A 17058-nucleotide genomic window follows, 5' to 3' on the forward strand; every position below is an offset into this window, starting at 1 on the left:
ATATGATTAGAGAAGGCAAGGCTAAAATGGGAAATCTTCCTATAGGAGGAAGGAAATCTAGCATTATATATTTATTCAATACAGCAAAAATTGTAACTCAAGAATTTTCAAAGCATAGTGTAGAAAATATATTTACTTCAACTTTTTACAAGATTGTACATATCTAGTTAGTAAGTCAGTTAAGGTGCTCCAAATCAAAAAAGAATTTTTCTAAGATGAAATATATATGAAAAATACATGTTTTGTATTTCATGAGAAAGGTAGTACTAAAGAGTTTCCTAAGCACTGTGCTGAAAGACTTCAGCAAGGTTGCTGAGTCTTCCATCTGCACTAGGTCACATGTTACATCTCTAAAGGTGAATCTGGCATCCATGCTTAGTTTTTGCTGAAGAAAAAAAAGTTCTGTCAAACTGCAAAATGGACATTGTCTAACACACCTTGATAATCACTTTTAGTGATTTTCCACTTCATTCTTCTGTACTTTTACATAAAATTCTATACTTACTTTTGATTCACACCCCTTTCTACTCAACTCTCACTTTTCATTCTTTTTAATATCAGAGTCACTTTGTGTTATTTGAAGTTAAGATCAGTTTATCCTGGAATCTCTCTTAGATTCATGGAAGTCCTAATAAAATTTGTGGTGCCCACTTTTATAAGGATCTGGCTCTGGTCTTTGGTAAGGATACAAATATTCTACTTGAGTGCATTATATTCAACAGATGATGTTTCTGGAAATGCATATGAAAACTTCAAGCTTTTCACTTCTCAAACCAATAGGTTAAAGTTCCAGTGAGTCTCATTTTTCAGTGTTATGATTAAAGTAGTATTGCTTTTGGATTTCTACAATTGAGTTGTGTGTTTCTTAATGTTAAGTCCACAGTAAAATATTTTTATAACTCACAGGTCTTAGTACATGATGACATCCAGCTTGCCACACCATGATTCACAGTGGTTGATAAAAAACAAATAGTCTCACCCGTCAGATAAACAGCCTTAGATTTTAACAGGCTCTAATCCCCCTTTTTCTTCTTTCCTATCACAACATTTTGATAAACAAGAAGGCAACATTTCATGACAAGGTAAGTAGTGATTGTCACACAAGCCAGCAGGAAGCCAATCACATCCAGGGAGTAGTACTGGAACCAGGTGAGGTCGTGAGCTGCAACTCGAAGATGTTTGGCTCCTTTGTGGTGCATGACAAACTCAATCCAGAAGACTGCTCGATCCAGGGGCTTCATGGGTTGATCATGGTGAATTCTTGATAACATCATGACATGCTCCTTGTAGCTGAACAAAATAGACATCAGCTTATAGAATGAAATGGAAAATATAGATATATTTTTCATGTATATGGGAAAGATGAGTATCACAAAAAAAACATGTTCTAAGTAATCACTATAGAGATCATATGTTTATAGGCTGGAATTTGTTGGATACATTAAATTTAAGATGGAAAGAACAGATATTTCTAACATCCCAACCTAGAATTTGGAATCAGTTAAGTCCCAGAGGCAAAAAAAAAAAAAATGAAACTAACAAAAACAAAACAAGCAAATCAACAACAAAAGTATTTTGATTTGTGGAGCTTGAATTATTCAATAAACAATGCTAAATGAATTTGACATACAAGGTTCAAAATACTTCAAAATTTACATATAGAAGGCACATCCATGGTAAAGTGCAGGTAAATGTCTGTACAATGTAGATAAGGAGTTGGTATCATCCAAGAGTTGGTATTGAGCTTAAATATTAATAATCGTTTGATGAATAAATTCATTGATTGAGATATGAAAGTGAATTGACTTTCTTTGAATCCAGATGCTGACTGATGTTTAGTTGTCCCTTTCACATATTTCCATGATCCTGGTTTTTCATAGGTGTACCCTAAGACTGATATATTTTGGACATACAATAAAGAAAGGCTGCAATGTAGAAGTCACACAATATGTACAAAAAAGTACTACATTGTGTGCTACTTCATGTATATTCAATTTATCTGGTAATAAATTCACTTCAGTTTTCAATATGTTATTCACGTTTTAAGTCACTATAAGATAAAACTTGGAAAATATCCAATATTATTGATACCAAGAGTACAGAAGTAATAGCATAATCAAAAGTAAGTTATATAAAGAAATAATTTTGGAAGAAAATGCTTCTACCTTCAAAAATTGTTATTAATCAGGGATATTCCATCTTATCTATTTCAAGTCAATTAAAATTTTATTTTATAGTTTCCAAGAGAGGCAACAACAACCAAAGCCATAAGAATCAAGAATATGCCCTTACAGAAAAGAAGTATCTTCTTTTTCTCAATAAGTTTTAATTGAGTAAATCTGAAAGCCTTAGTTGTTACTACTTGTCAGTGACAAAACTGAAATATTAAAATAAAATTGTGAAAATCATTGAAGATTCGAAATAGAGATTGATAATTCCATGTGGATTCACTGAAAACTGATTTAGAATAATTTTCAAAAACACAACTCTATGAGTAAATATGTGAGGTAATGACATGTTTACTGGCTCACTATAATACTATTTTTATTACACATATGAATGCCACATATCAGGCTTTTTACATCTGAAACATATGCAACAAAATCTATTTTAAAGTAACACTTTATGAGTTCTTATGCTGAAAGAATGTCATAACTGTGCTGCACGTCAATTAATACAATTACAGCACTCATGGTTCCCAGCTGCAACTCTGTTCCTAATACTTCCTTGGAATCCTCATTTTAATCATTGGCTAATTCAAAATTTGCACACTATCTTTAAGCATCTGAAAATCCTTTTATATATCCACCAAAAAAGTCATTGTGAAACTCCCAATGAATTATTGATGATTATCCTCTAGCATTAAGCAAATCTATACTCAACCTATCACTTTCCAAATCAATGTTAATCCCTTGACCCTGCACTGAAAACTTATCTAAAAATACTGTATAGTTTTAAAGAAACAATAATACTCATGAAGGGTCATTAATGACTGTCTTCAAGGCATTGAGCAAATCTGCACTGGACATTGTTTTCCAGTCCAATTTAACAGCTGCTCCCTTGGCCTTCAGGTAGACAATGTTATCAAGTTGATCTCCAAACAAAGGAATGCCCACCATGGGAATGCCATGGTAGATTGCCTCGAAGACACCATTGGCTCCACCATGAGTTATGAAAGCCTTGGTTTTTGGATGACCTGGGATTGAGTGATTTTCAGTAAAATTATTAATTATAATTCTTACAAATAAAGTGTAATATGTAATATGTGACACTAAAAGGGCAGTGCATTCTAAAAACATTACTAAGGACCATGAAACTTAATTTAAATTGCTTCAGATCAAGAGAAAGAGGCACCTAAGTGCAATGGGGAGGTAAGGGAAGGCCACATGGAAGATATGGTGTGTGATATGAGGCTTGGACCATATGCAAGATTGCCAAATGGGGACAAAAGAGTACTTTCTGGGAAAAAGAACTGAATATTTGCCAAATTAAAAGGTCAAGTGCCTGTTAGAATATGTTATCTCCATGAAATAGTGCATTCACTAAGTGTGATGCATGTGTTGTACAAGGTTATAGGGCATGGCATAAGATGCAGTGCTGGAGTCACAGGAAAGAAAGCCCACACTCCATTTTGAAATTCCTTATCACTTTCATTATAAAGGTTGTTGATTTTTCCCCAAAAAAAGTCATGCATAATAGTTGAAGGATATTATTTATTGATAGCATTTGTAAATCCTTGTATTAGAAAAAAATGAAAGATGAAAGATGTAATGATTGAATTATGAGTCAATCACACAATCCAGGAAATTATTATTGTTATTTAATTAATATATTTGAAATAAACAGAGCAAGCACTGCGTGCACATGCACACAAACACACACACACACACACACACACAGGGAGGGGGAGGACTGAGAGAACTAAAGGGAGAAAGAGATCTTCTAACTACTGATTCATTCATCAAATGCACACAACAGTTAAGACTGGGCCAGGCCAAAGCCAGGAGCTGGGAACTCAATCCAGGACTACTGTGTGGCTGCCAGTGACCCAAGGGTTTTAGCCATCAGCTGCCTTCTTCATCTAGGTTGAGTTAGCAGGAAGTAGGAATCAGAAGTATAGTTGGAAATTGAATCCAGGAACTCTAGTACAAGATGCACGTGTTCCAAGCAGCATCTTAACCCTTCTGCCAATTGCCTCTCCCATTGAAAATTATTGAGAAATTCTCTCTGAGAGGTAAATACACTTAAAATAAGGATACTTTGATTCTGGACCTAAAAAGTTTGTAATCATAAAATGCCAACTGTTATAATACATTGTATTTCTTCTAGCAGTCGGAAAGGAAAGCAAAAACATTTGGTTTGATTCCTAAGTTTTTCAATAATAAAGTCATACTACTGTCATCTTGATTGTTACTCATGTTTTCAGTGTTTGTTCTCCAGAGTCTTACCAAGAAGGTCATTCTGGGGGATCCACTTATAGAGCCGAGTGTTGGATCCTAATGTGCCTGGTTTCTTGCCTTCAAATCACCAAATAGCCTGTTAGGGAAAGTAATACCAATTCCATGAGTTGGATTTATAATTATAACATGTCAAAATTCTAAGGAGGTTGAGAGATCACTCTTAAATACCTTGGGTAGGAATGACAAAGAAGAGAGGACAAGAGAAATTAAGTAGTGAAAATTTAAAGACGAAAAATTTTACATCTCCTGTACTCTTGTTATATTCATTCAGGTTTGTAAGGTAATCATGGTGTGTCACATATAGTATCTTAGTCAAGTAAGATGATGAATGATAACTTACAATGATCTACATTATATTTATATGTGTTTGTCCTTGTGTATGTTTACAATGAGACTCATCTTCCAAATTTACTATTAATATTTTACATTTTTAAAATGGAAACATTTACTATATTCACTCTTCCATAAATTGTTGTATTAGAATTTGACATCTTATAGTTTACAAAAAGCAAATCTGCAATCAGTTATAGGTGAGAAATAAAATAGTTCAGCTTAGGAGCTACAACTAACTTATGGAAAAAATTTCAAGATCCATTTTGTGTGTGTGTGTATTCACTTAATTTTTAACATTTTGAAGCATTTTTATAGAAATATTTTAATTAATAAGTATAAATTTTATAAGTACAACGTTTGGATTCTAGCGGTTCTTCCCCCCATACCCGCCCTCCAACTCCAAACCACCTTCAAAAAGATTTATTTTGAGTTATTTTTACATACAGAAGATTAATTCTATACTAAGTAAAGATTTCAACAGTTAACACCCACACAGATACACAAAGTATAAAGTACTGTTTGAAGACTAGTTTTACTATTAATTCTCATAGTACAACACATTAACGACAGAGATCCTACATGGGGAGTAAGTGCACAGAGACTCCTACTGTTGATTTAACAATTAACACTCTTATTTATGATGTCAGTGATCATCCAAGGCTCTTGTCATGAGCTGCCAAGGCTATAGAAGCCTCCTGAGTCCACAAACTCTGACATTATTTAGACAAGGCCATATGCAAAGCTGAAGTTCTTTCCTCCCTTCAGAGAAAAGTACCTCCTTCTTTGACGGTCCCTTCTTTCCACCAGGATCTCACTCAGAGATCTTTCATATAGGTCATTTGTTGACACAGTGTCTTGGCTTTTTAAGCCTGAAATACTCATATGGGCTTTTTGGCCAGATCCAAATGCCTTAAGGGCTGATTCTGAGGCCAGAGTGCTATTTAGGGCATTTGTCATTCTATGAGTCTGCTGTGTGGCCTGTTTCCCACATTGGATCATTCTCTCCTTTTTTATTCTATCAATTATTATTAGCAGACATTTGGTCTTATTTATGTGATCCATTTGACACTTAATCCTATATTTATGATAAGTTATGAACTTAAACTGATCACTTTAACCAGTATGATGGCATTGGTACCTGCCAACTTAATGGGATTTGGAGTCCCATGGCAAGTTTTTAGCTTTACCCTTAGGGGTAAGTTTGAGGGAATGTGTGTCAAACTGTACATCTCCTTCCTCTCTTATTCCCACTCTTATTTCTTTAAAGATTTATTTATTTATTTGAAAGTCAGTGTTACACAGAGAAAGAAGGAGAGGCAGAGAGAGACAGAGACAGAGACAGAGAGAGAGGTCTTCTATCTGCTGGTTCACTCCCCAGTTGATTGCAATGGCCAGAGCTGTGCTGATCCAAAGCCAGGAGCCAGGAGCTTCTTCTGGGTCTCTCATGCAGGTGCAGGGACCCCAAGGACTTGGGCCATTTTCTACTGCTTTCTCAGGCCATAGTAGAGAGCTGGATCAGAAGTGGAGCAGCCGAGACTTGAACTGGGGCCCATACGGGATGCCAGCACAACAGGCAGCAGCTTAACCCACTACACCACAGCACCAGGCCCCCACTCTTATTTTTAACAGGCATCAAGATCCATTTTTGAAATAAAACCATAGTAGTATCACTATTGTTAGAATAGGAAATTCTTTAAATGTAGGAAAAAAGAGACAGTTCTTAATTAATAATGGTAGCTGAAAATTTGCATAATTGTGATAATGTTAAATTTTATTCAACTGTCTGTTAATTTTTCCATGATGTAATAAAAACATTGACAGCCATTATTGCTAATTACTGCTATAGCCAGATAGATATTTCCATCCAACTATCAACATAAGGTACTGATAGAATTCCCAAGCCATCCTCATAAATTGGAGTATAATCCACAAGTGTTCCATTTATATTTGCTATGGAAGATTTAAAGTAATTTCTTGTTCTCTGCATAATATAACATAATTGGTTACTAGAAGGTTATATCAGCTAGAAAACTAAAAAGCAGCTCACAAATACCAAGAGATCAAAGTCATCTTGTATATACTGGAAGTAGAGTTCCTACTATTACATATAGAGGGTGACACTGAACCCTATCGCATGTCAGGCATGCTTCTATTTAACTCCTTCTTATATTGCCATCTCTTTCCTCAATCCAGAGGGGGAGTTGTACTCAACTGTGAGGATCACAGTTCTGTGGAGTCACATTTTTATAGAGTACAGTTTGTGACTTCAATACAGGACCCATCTCTAATCTTTCCCATGTATCTGTCTGTTTAAGATAATGATGGAGTTTAGTCCTGAAGGGCAGGTTGGTTTTGCTCTGTTTCTCTAAATCTACTTAGATGAGTACAACCTAGACTCAGATTTGGTGAGCTCTGGACTTTTGTTCTCTGAATAGGCTCCTGATTAGTACCCGAAATAGCCCTATGTGCAAATTAGGGAAAGTAAAGAGACAAAGATTTTATGAGAACCTAAACTGTATAATACACTTGAGATGGTTTTCAATACCCCTTTAATGCTTTCATGCTAGTATAGTCAATAATGAAAATTTAACTCCTTTCTGAATATAGCTTTAGTGTACACAGTGGACTCACAACCCTTCCAGAAAAAGAAGCAATCAGCAGGGTAGAATTTGGTGATTTCTCTTCACCTGCCTGTAGTATGATTGAGGATTCAAAGTTTCACAAGAAACCTGTTAAGTACATATCTGATCATAATGTTAATGTCAACGTTATCTACAATGAAACAATCTCTGTGCTACTTTTTGAACCTGTCACATAGTTTTACTGATGTCTGAGATAAATTAGGACTATCATAATTCATACAGGAATATCTGTAATGAGACACTTTGCAGAGCTTTGCAGGCTTATTCAGCAGTTTCCCACCATTAGGGCACATTTCTGACCTTTTGGGGAAGCTGGGCAAGAGCTGATGCAATCACATTGGTTCTTTCCTCTGTCAGGTTGCTGACCATGGACCCCAGGGAAAACACCACCACTCCCTCTTCCCCAGAGCTCTGCACAAAGGCTTCCATCTCCTGTGAAGTGAAAATTGAGTCTGTCACAAAAGAGCAACATAGTTGTGTTGCCAATGTCTCAAAACAGGTTCTCTTCTAAAACTAAAACTTCTTGCCGATGGACACTATGTGATACATATTTAGAGATTTATAATCATAATTTATATCACTTATGCATTTTACAGAAAATATGTGATATTTTTATAAAATATTTATTTTACTTATTTGAAGGGAAGAGTTACAGACAGAGAGAGGTATTCCATCCCATGGTTTACTATTCAAATGGTCACAACAGCCAGAGCTGGGCCAGACTTAAGCCAGGAGCCAGGAACTTCTTCACAATCTCCCACGTGGGTGCAGGGGCCCAAGTACTTGGGCCACCTTCCTCTGCTTTCTCGGGCATATTAGCAGGGAGCTGCATCAGAAGTGGAGCAGCCAGTACTTGAACAGGCATCCATTTGCCACATGCAGATGGTCACTTAGCCCACTACACTACAGTGCTGGCCCCAGATGTACTTTTTATTTATCTTCTTTGTCCTTCTGTTTGCAACTAAACCTCCTATTTTAGTTGGTTTAGTATTAGTAAAAGTTCTTTGGTAAAGCAATTATAATGGTGGATATATTTGTATGTGTGTAAGCTTTAATCATTCCTTAATATTCAATTTAGGTTACTTACAACGTATTCTTAAAGGTAATTGCTACAAATATTGATTTTGCACTTATTACTTTTCTCTATACAATTTTATACATTTATGAAAGCAAAGAGTATAAATATTTTTGTCACTATCTAATCTGTCAAATTTCTTTCTTCCGTTTTACAAAAGATCAGAGATTATCTGAGCTTGTAGTAATTAATGAAAAAGCAAGTTACTAGAGGAAAGAGATATTTTAACAGGTTATGTAACCATATATCACAGTTCGGTACTTGGATTCAAACATTGTTTATGCAACTAAGTCCATGAAATCCCAAGTATTCAATTCTGGAAATATTTGAAGAAAATTGATATAGGTGCATTAAAAAAAAGTTGGGAACCATAATCAAGAATTTAGATCCTTTATTATCTCTAAGAATGAAAATATATATTGTCCAAAGGACAATATAGCAACTAGCTTTATCAAGCTGTAATAATAAGTCAGATAATAAAGTATCTCTTAAGAGATCATATTATACAGAGAATATATAGATATGCATATATAGGCCATGTTATAAGAATATATGCTTATATGATAGATCATTTTATACAAAATATATATAGAATACTTGCCTTCCACATGTCTTAAAAGTATGGTATGAATTTAAAGTATATTAAATTCTAGTTTTCCTTTATGAAAAATGCCATCATATCTACTGACAGAATTCTATTTCAATTATAAAATAAGGCCCTTTTCGGGCACAATTGGCATGAATTGCTAGGTCTTCATTTCCTACATGGTTCACATTTCCCCTGTTGTCATTGCCTCAGGCAGCTGAGACTGAGACCCAATATTCCCAAGGGAGTTTTACTGAGGTGTCCCATAGGCTTGCCAAAAGGCAGAAATCAGGTACTATTCCTCTCTTGTTTGATACAAGTCTTCTGGCTCTCAATAAGAAATGATGTAATGTGGTGGCAAAAGCAGTAAACGTAGGCTGTGGCTGCAAATATTTCAGAGCCACACATTTGTGTTGTTGAGAAATGGTTTTCCTGTTAGGGTGGAATACTGGTGAAAAGCCTCAATGCTTATAAAAAAACCTTAGCTCTCATCTTGTTCAACTGATGGCCAAAACATATACACTTGTTTTTAAATGAATCTACTGTATTTTTCTTCTCTTTGACTCCGCTTGAGAATATAATTTCAACCTATTGAAAAAACATCCCTGTTGGAAAAGGTTATGTTTACAGTGTCTGCACAGGGGCTGGCGCCATGGTACACTAGGGTAATCCTCCGCCTGCAGCGCCAGCATCCCATATGGGCGCCGGTTCTAGTCCAGTTGCTCCTCTTCCAGCCCAGCTCCCTGCTGTGGCCTGGGATAGTAGTGGAGGATGGCCCAAGTGCTTGGGCCCCTGAACCCACATGGGAGACCAGAGAGAAACTCCTGGCTTCTGGCTTCAGATCAGCATAGCTCCAGCCGTTGCGGCCATTTGGAGAGTGAACCAACGGAAGGAAGACCTTTCTCTCAGTCTCTCTCTCTCTCTCACTATCTGTAAACTCTACCTGACAAATAAAAATAAATAAATAAATAGTCTGCACATTTTAGGTAATTAATTGTATGAGCAACAACAAGAACAGTAACAATGCCAATAGTCAGCATTAGTTCTGGTTTACTGCTGGAGTGCCAGAGACATTTTATATTGTGTTTTATTTTTATATCTTAACTCACAGATAAAAAGTGCATATTTATATAGTACCACGTGAAATTTCAATGCTTCATCAAGGTGGCATGTACCAATGCCATCTCACTAGTCCCAGTGATCAATTTCTGTTCACAATTGATCGTAATGATAGGACTAAGAACCAAAGGGATCACAGAAACAAGAATAGTGTCTGCAAATACTAGCTGATAGAATCAAAAAGCGAGAGAACGATCCAACATGGGAAGTGAGATACACAGCAGACCCATAGAATGGCAGATGTCCTAAACAGCACTCTGGCCTCAGAATCAGCCCTTAAGGCATGCGGATCCGGCTGAAATGCCCATGAGAGTATTTCAGGCATGGAAAGCCAAGACACTCTGGGGAAAAAAAAAAAAAAAACCACCACCACCTAAATGAAAGATCTCGACGAGTGAGATCCCAGTGGAAAGAATGGGTCATCAAAGAAGGAGGTACCTTTCTCTGAAGGGAGGAGGGAACTTCCACTTTGACCATGGCCTTGTCTAAATATGATCAGAGTCAGTGAACTCAGGGGGCTTCCATAGCCTTGGCAGCTCATGACAAGAGCCTAGGGTGATTACTGATGCCATAAACAAGAGTGTCAATTTGTTAAGTCAACAACAGGAGTCACTGTGCACTTACTCCTCATGTAGGATCTCTGTCCTTAATGTGCTGTACATTGAGATTTAATGCTATAACTAGTACTCAAACAGTATTTTTCACTTTATGTTTCTGTGTGGGAGCAAACTGCTGAAATCTTTACTTAATGTATGCTAAACTGATCTTCTGTATATAAAGAGAATCAAAAATGAATCTTGATGTGAATGGAAGGGGAGAGGGAGTGGGAAAGGGGAGGGTTGCGGGTGGGAGGGACGTTATGGGGGGGAAGCCACTGTAATCCATAAGCTGTACTTTGGAAATTTATATTCATTAAATAAAAGTTTAGAAAAAAACAAATAAGGGTAAACAAATATTTTCAAACATCATAACAGTAACACCAACTATATATTGTGTTGGGAAAATAGTTAACACATTTAAAATGCCTCATATCCCACTGAAGTGAAACCCACATGTCAAAGAGACATTTTCCTTCCCTGTTTATTACAGCACTATTGACAAGAGCCAACAAGTAAAAATTCAATTTTAAATCTATCCACTGGTGAATGGATATCTGGAGTACCATTAAACAAAAAATAGGATGAATCTTGTTTGTAACAACAGTGGTAGAACTTGAGTTTATTATGTTAAGCAAAACAATCCAGGCATAGAAAGACAACTACTGCATCATCTCTTTCATACGTGGAATCTAGCAAAGTTGATTTCTTAGTGTCGCTCGCCCTCTTCATGGAGGAACGACACAGGACCCTGCGCTGTTCTTTTGTCTGCTCGGCCCTCCCCGGGTTTGCTGCTGGTTCTTCCCGGGTTGGCTACCATCCCTTCCACCTCCGTGGAAGGGCGGTTCCCCCTGCCACATTCCCCACTTCCGCGGGGGAGTGGCACACCGCCGGCCAGCTCTCTCGGGGGCTGCACAGGTGTTCCCCTTATATGTTCCCTGGTGCATGCCGTCTCTCTCCTCCTTTATAGTCCTCTTCCACCAATCCCAACTCTGCTACCCACACGCCGAGTACGCTGCTCTCCTCCAATCAGGAGCAGGTCCCACAGTTTATTGGTTGAACTGGAGGCAGCTGTGTAGAAGCTGTTTCCCTTCTCAGCGCCATATTGTGGGAGAGCAGATGCATAGAATAAGTCCTAATTCCAGTAACTTAGTCTAGTCTGGGTTGCTCCCCACACTTAGGAGTTGGAAGTAGATTAGCAGTTATCAGAAGCCAAGGAGATTAGGGGGATTGGAATGATGGGAAAATGTTGATAAACAATTATTTAGTTATAGTTAGATAATTGTAGTAAGTTCTGACAAAAATTAATCTGGAAGAAAAAGGGATTTGTAATGTTTTCACCACAAGGAAATTGTATATGTTTGAAAATATTTGTTTACCCTTATTTGAACATTACATAATGTACATAAGTATTGAAATTTCACGTGGTACTATGTAAATATGCACTTTTTATCTGTGAGTTAAGATATAAAAATAAAACACAATGTAAAATGTCTCTGGCACTCAGGCAGTAAACCAGAACTAATGCTGACTACTGACATTGTTACTGTTCTTGTTGTTGCTCATACAATTAATTACCTAAAATGTGCATGTGTATTATCAAAGATTCTACCCAAAAAAATGCCCTGAACCAGGCTAAGAAACATTATCATGTTCTGTGTCACAGAGACTACAGATACAAGTCACCTCTCACTTGCTGCTGCTATGGACACTGCTCTAAAATCTCTTACATAACACAACTGCCTCACACAAGCAGGTCAGGGAATCTGAGAGAGGTGGAGTATTTAATCATGAAAGAGACTCCAGGGGCCCACATTGCGGCACAGCTGGTTAAACCACTGGCCTCATCAATGGTGTCCCATACCAGAGTAATAATTCAATAATGTGACTGGGAAGGCATGGGAAGATGGCCGGGGGCCTTGCCATTCAAAGAGGAAACCCAGAGGGGGTCACATCTCATGGCTTCAGCTTGGACTAGTCCCTACAGTTGAGACCATTTAGGGAGTAAACCAGTGAATGGAAAATGTCTTTCTCTCTCTTTCTCTCCCTCTCTCTCTCTGTCAATCTTCCTTTCAAATAAATAAAATAGGTCCTTAATAATGTTGGAGAGGGGCCGGCACCATGGCGCACTAGGTTAATCCTCCGCCTGCAGCACTGGCATCCCATATGGGCGCCGGGTCTAGTCCCAGTCCAGCTCTCTGCTGTGGCCCGGGAGGGCAGTAGAGGATGGCCCAAGTGCTTGGGTCCGTGCACCTGCATGGGAGACCAGGAGGAAGCACCTGACTCCTGGCTTCGAATCAGTGCAGCGCCGGCCATAGCGGCCATTAGGGGGGTGATCCAACAGGAGGAAGACCTTTCTCTCTGTCTCTCCCTCTCACTGTCTAAATCTGCCTGTCCAAAAAAAAAAAAAAGTCCTTTCTTGTGAGTTTCTCATTGGAAGGAATAACCCCCCCCCATTTCCAATATCTCTGCCTTTGAATCAAATGCTCTAAATGAAGAATGCAGAGTCATTTCCATGGAAAATACAAAGCAAATCAACCATAGCACACAGGAACTTATTTACCTTGGGCAGAGGTTTCGCAGGTTTGCAGTGGAGCCCTCCGACAAAATCAAAGCAGCCTAATGTTTATTGCAGCTCAATTCACAATAGCTAAGACCTCGAACCAACCTAAATGCCCATCAACAGTAGACTGGATAAAGAAATTATGGGATATGTACTCTTTAGAATACTATACCGCAGTAAGAAACAACGAAATCCAGTCATTTGCAACAAAATGGAGGAATCTGGAACACATCATGCTGAGTGAAATAAGCCAGTCCCAAAGGGACAAATACCATATGTTCTCCCTGATCGGTACAACTGACTGAACACCAAAAAGGAAACCTGTTGAAGTGAAATGGACACTATGGGAAACAGTGACTTGATCAGCATAGCCCTGACTGTTAATGAACAACTTAATACATCATCCCTCTTAGTAGTTTTTTTGTCTGTTCTACTTAATATGACTGGTTTAATTCTGTAATTAATACACAGTTATTCTTAAGTGTTGAAATTTAACTGAAATGTGATCCCTGTTAAACATAAGAGTAGGAATAAGAGAGGGAAGAGATGTACAATTTGGGACATGCTCAAGCTGACTTGCCCCAAATGGTAGAGTTAGAAACATACCAGGGGATTCCAATTCAATCCCATCAAGGTGGCATGTACCAATGCCATCTCACTATTCCAAGTGATCAATTTCAGTTCACAATTGTTCATAATGAAAGGACTAAGAGTCAAAGGGAGCACATAAACAAGTCTAGTACCTGCTAACACTAACCGATAGAATAAATAAAGGGGAGAGTGATCCAACATGGGAAGTGAGATACTCAGCAGACTCATAGAATGGCAGATGTCCTAAATAGCACTCTGGCCTCAGAATCAGCCCTGAAGGCATTCGGATCTGGCTGAAAAGCCCATGAGAGTATTTCAGGCATGGAAAGCCAAGACACTCTGGCAAAAGATCTCTGTGAGTGAGATCCCAGTGGAAAGAACAGTTCTTCAAAGAAGGAGGTACCTTTCTCTGAAGGGAGGAGAGAACCTCCACTTTGAATATGACCTTGTCTAAACAAGATAAGAATCGGAGAACTCAGAGGGCTTCCATAGCCTTGGAAACTCATGACTGGAGCATAGGGAGATTACTGATGCCATAGACAGGAGTGTCAATTGGTAAAGTCAACAACAGGAGTCACTGTGCACTTACTCCTCATGTAGGATCTCTGTCCTTAATGTGCTGTGTATTGAGATTTAATGCTATAACGAGTACTCAAACAATATATTTCACTTTGTGTTTCTATGGGGGTGCAAACTGTTGAAATCTTTACTTAATGCATACTAAACTGATCCTCTGTAAAAAAAAAAAATTATCAATTCCCAACTTGACTCTCACTGGGATTAAACATGACAATAGGTCAGATCTGATTTCATCATCATTTTTAAAAAAATCATCTATTATTCCTCACTTTATGTTTCTGTGTGGGAGCAAACTGTTGAAATCCTTACTTAATGTATACTAAGCTGATCTTCTGTATATTAAGATAATAGAAAATGAATCTTGATGTGAATGGAAGGGGAGAGGGAGTGGGAAAGGGGAGGGTTGTGGGTGGGAGGGACGGTATGGGGGGGAAGCCATTGTAATCCATAAATCGTACTTTGGAAATTTATATTCATTAAATAAAAGTTAAAAAAAATCAAAGTTTGGTAAGAGTGGGCGAGGAAACTCCAAGTCCCAGTAGCTTCGAATGAGCCACATGTCAGCTTTCCCCATTAGCTCTGAGAATGTAACAGGTCTTCCTGAATTAAGAGAAAAACAAAGAAGAGGGAGAGTAATGAAAGAAATGTGATGTAAAGTATATCATGCATTGTCTGAAAGATTTTGGAATGATGCACGAATGATTTTTAAAGTGTACAGCAAGAAAACAAATATGTTTGTTTAGGCATTATATATTTTACATATAAAATATATCTGTTGTTCACATATTTTATATACATATATGTATGTGTGTATAAATGTATATATATATAAAAGACAATATCAGAGGAAAATTAATCTTGAGTGTCATCTAGTATGTTCATAATCATAAATAATCATTAAAATAGACCACTAGTGGATCAAACATGAAAATGTAGAGTAAAATAAGCATGGAAAAGCTTGGTGAAATTCTCAGTATTTCTATTTGTAGTTGTGTGATCCCCTGGAACATCCTAATCCAGTGATGGTCCAATGGCCTGAACCGACCCTGTGAAGTAAATCCTTGCATTACATTTGTCAGAGTGGTAGATCTTTTTATATTTTCATTTCACTTTTTACCTATAAAAGACAAATTCTTCTGAGCACATTCATAAAAGCCCACCTTCAAAGTCACAAAAGTTAGGATTAATTGAAAAATGTTTACCTAGTACTTCACTGTAAAATTGATCCCACCGCTTCTCATTAAATCTTGGAAACCAAAAGTCAAAATAAAGCACACATATCATATTTTTTACTCTCTCCATGAATGTCATTTGACTGCTTAAACCAGACATAATAACAGGTACATAGGAAGGAGGCAATAAGAGTCCTCCACCATGCTTTTGCAATATGTAGCCAGGAAAGCCACGAAGACTGTACACAAGGGGTATTTTAAGTAGCTCAGGTAGCAGCTCACCACCAGGACTAACAGGATCTGCAAGAATAACATCAAACCTTGATTCCTGCAGTTTTGCCATGAGTTTCTTGTTCAAAACTACATCTTTGCAGATATTTTCATTAATATCAGATAATTTTAAGATGAAGTTTTCCATTACTGTAAAATGCTCCCAATATCTACCTAATGACACCTTATATAACAACTGATTGATCCAATACATGGCAAAAGTTTCCATTTCATCTTTAGTGGGAGATGTAGGAAAAGTTTCAAATTTAATTCCAGACTCGTTGTTGGGATTAATTACAACAGAAGCAGAAGATCTCAGAACAGTGACTTCATGGCCTCACTGGACAAGTGCATCCAGGATTGTCTTCATATTCATCCAGTGGCTGTACTCCATAGGCCACACCAGCACCTTTCCACAACTCCCAGAGCCGAAGTAACAATTCAGCTGTAGCAGCAGCAGCAGAACTGAAATGCATTTCACAGACATCCTGGTGAAGTGCAGTGCTTCCTCTCCAATTGCTGTTCCTTTTTTAGCTAGTCAAGCTTGTATCCATGAAGAAATTCATCACGTAGTTAAAATATAACTGCACTAGTCAAAGTAAACACATCACATGAGCAATCAGATCTGTGCACTGGGATGACACATGGAAAAATCAAGATAGATGATCTCCTGTTTATATCAGTGTATTTCAAGTTTCTCGCACATTTTTTCTTAAAGATTTTATTTATTTGTTTGACAGGCAGATTTAGACAGTGAGAGGGAGAGACAGAGAGAAAGGTCTTCCTTCCGTTGGTTCACCCCTCTAATGGCCGCTATGGCCGGCGCTGCGCCGATCCGAAGCCAGGAGCCAGGTGCTTCCTCCTGGTCTCCCATGCAGGTGCAGGGACCCAAGCACTTGGGCCATCCTCTACTGCCCTCCCAGGCCACAGCAGAGAGCTGGACTGGGACTAGACCCGGCGCCCATATGGGATGCCAGTGCTGCAGGCGGAGGATTAACCTAGTGCGCCATGGTGCCGGCCCCTCTCCAACATTATTAAGGACCTATTTTATTTATTTGAAAGGAAGATTGAC

At 37.9% G+C, this 17058-nt stretch overlaps 1 pseudogene; it reads right to left on the reverse strand.

Annotated features, from left to right (window-relative positions):
• Positions 1–1013: 1013 nt before the first annotated feature.
• On the reverse strand, positions 1014–16485 carry LOC100343489 (UDP-glucuronosyltransferase 2B13-like; annotated as a pseudogene).
• Positions 16486–17058: the final 573 nt, after the last annotated feature.

This window comes from Oryctolagus cuniculus, chromosome 8, assembly GCF_051225735.1.
Source record: "Oryctolagus cuniculus isolate XC-2025 breed Fujian yellow rabbit chromosome 8, ASM5122573v1, whole genome shotgun sequence".
Lineage (NCBI taxonomy): Eukaryota > Metazoa > Chordata > Mammalia > Lagomorpha > Leporidae > Oryctolagus > Oryctolagus cuniculus.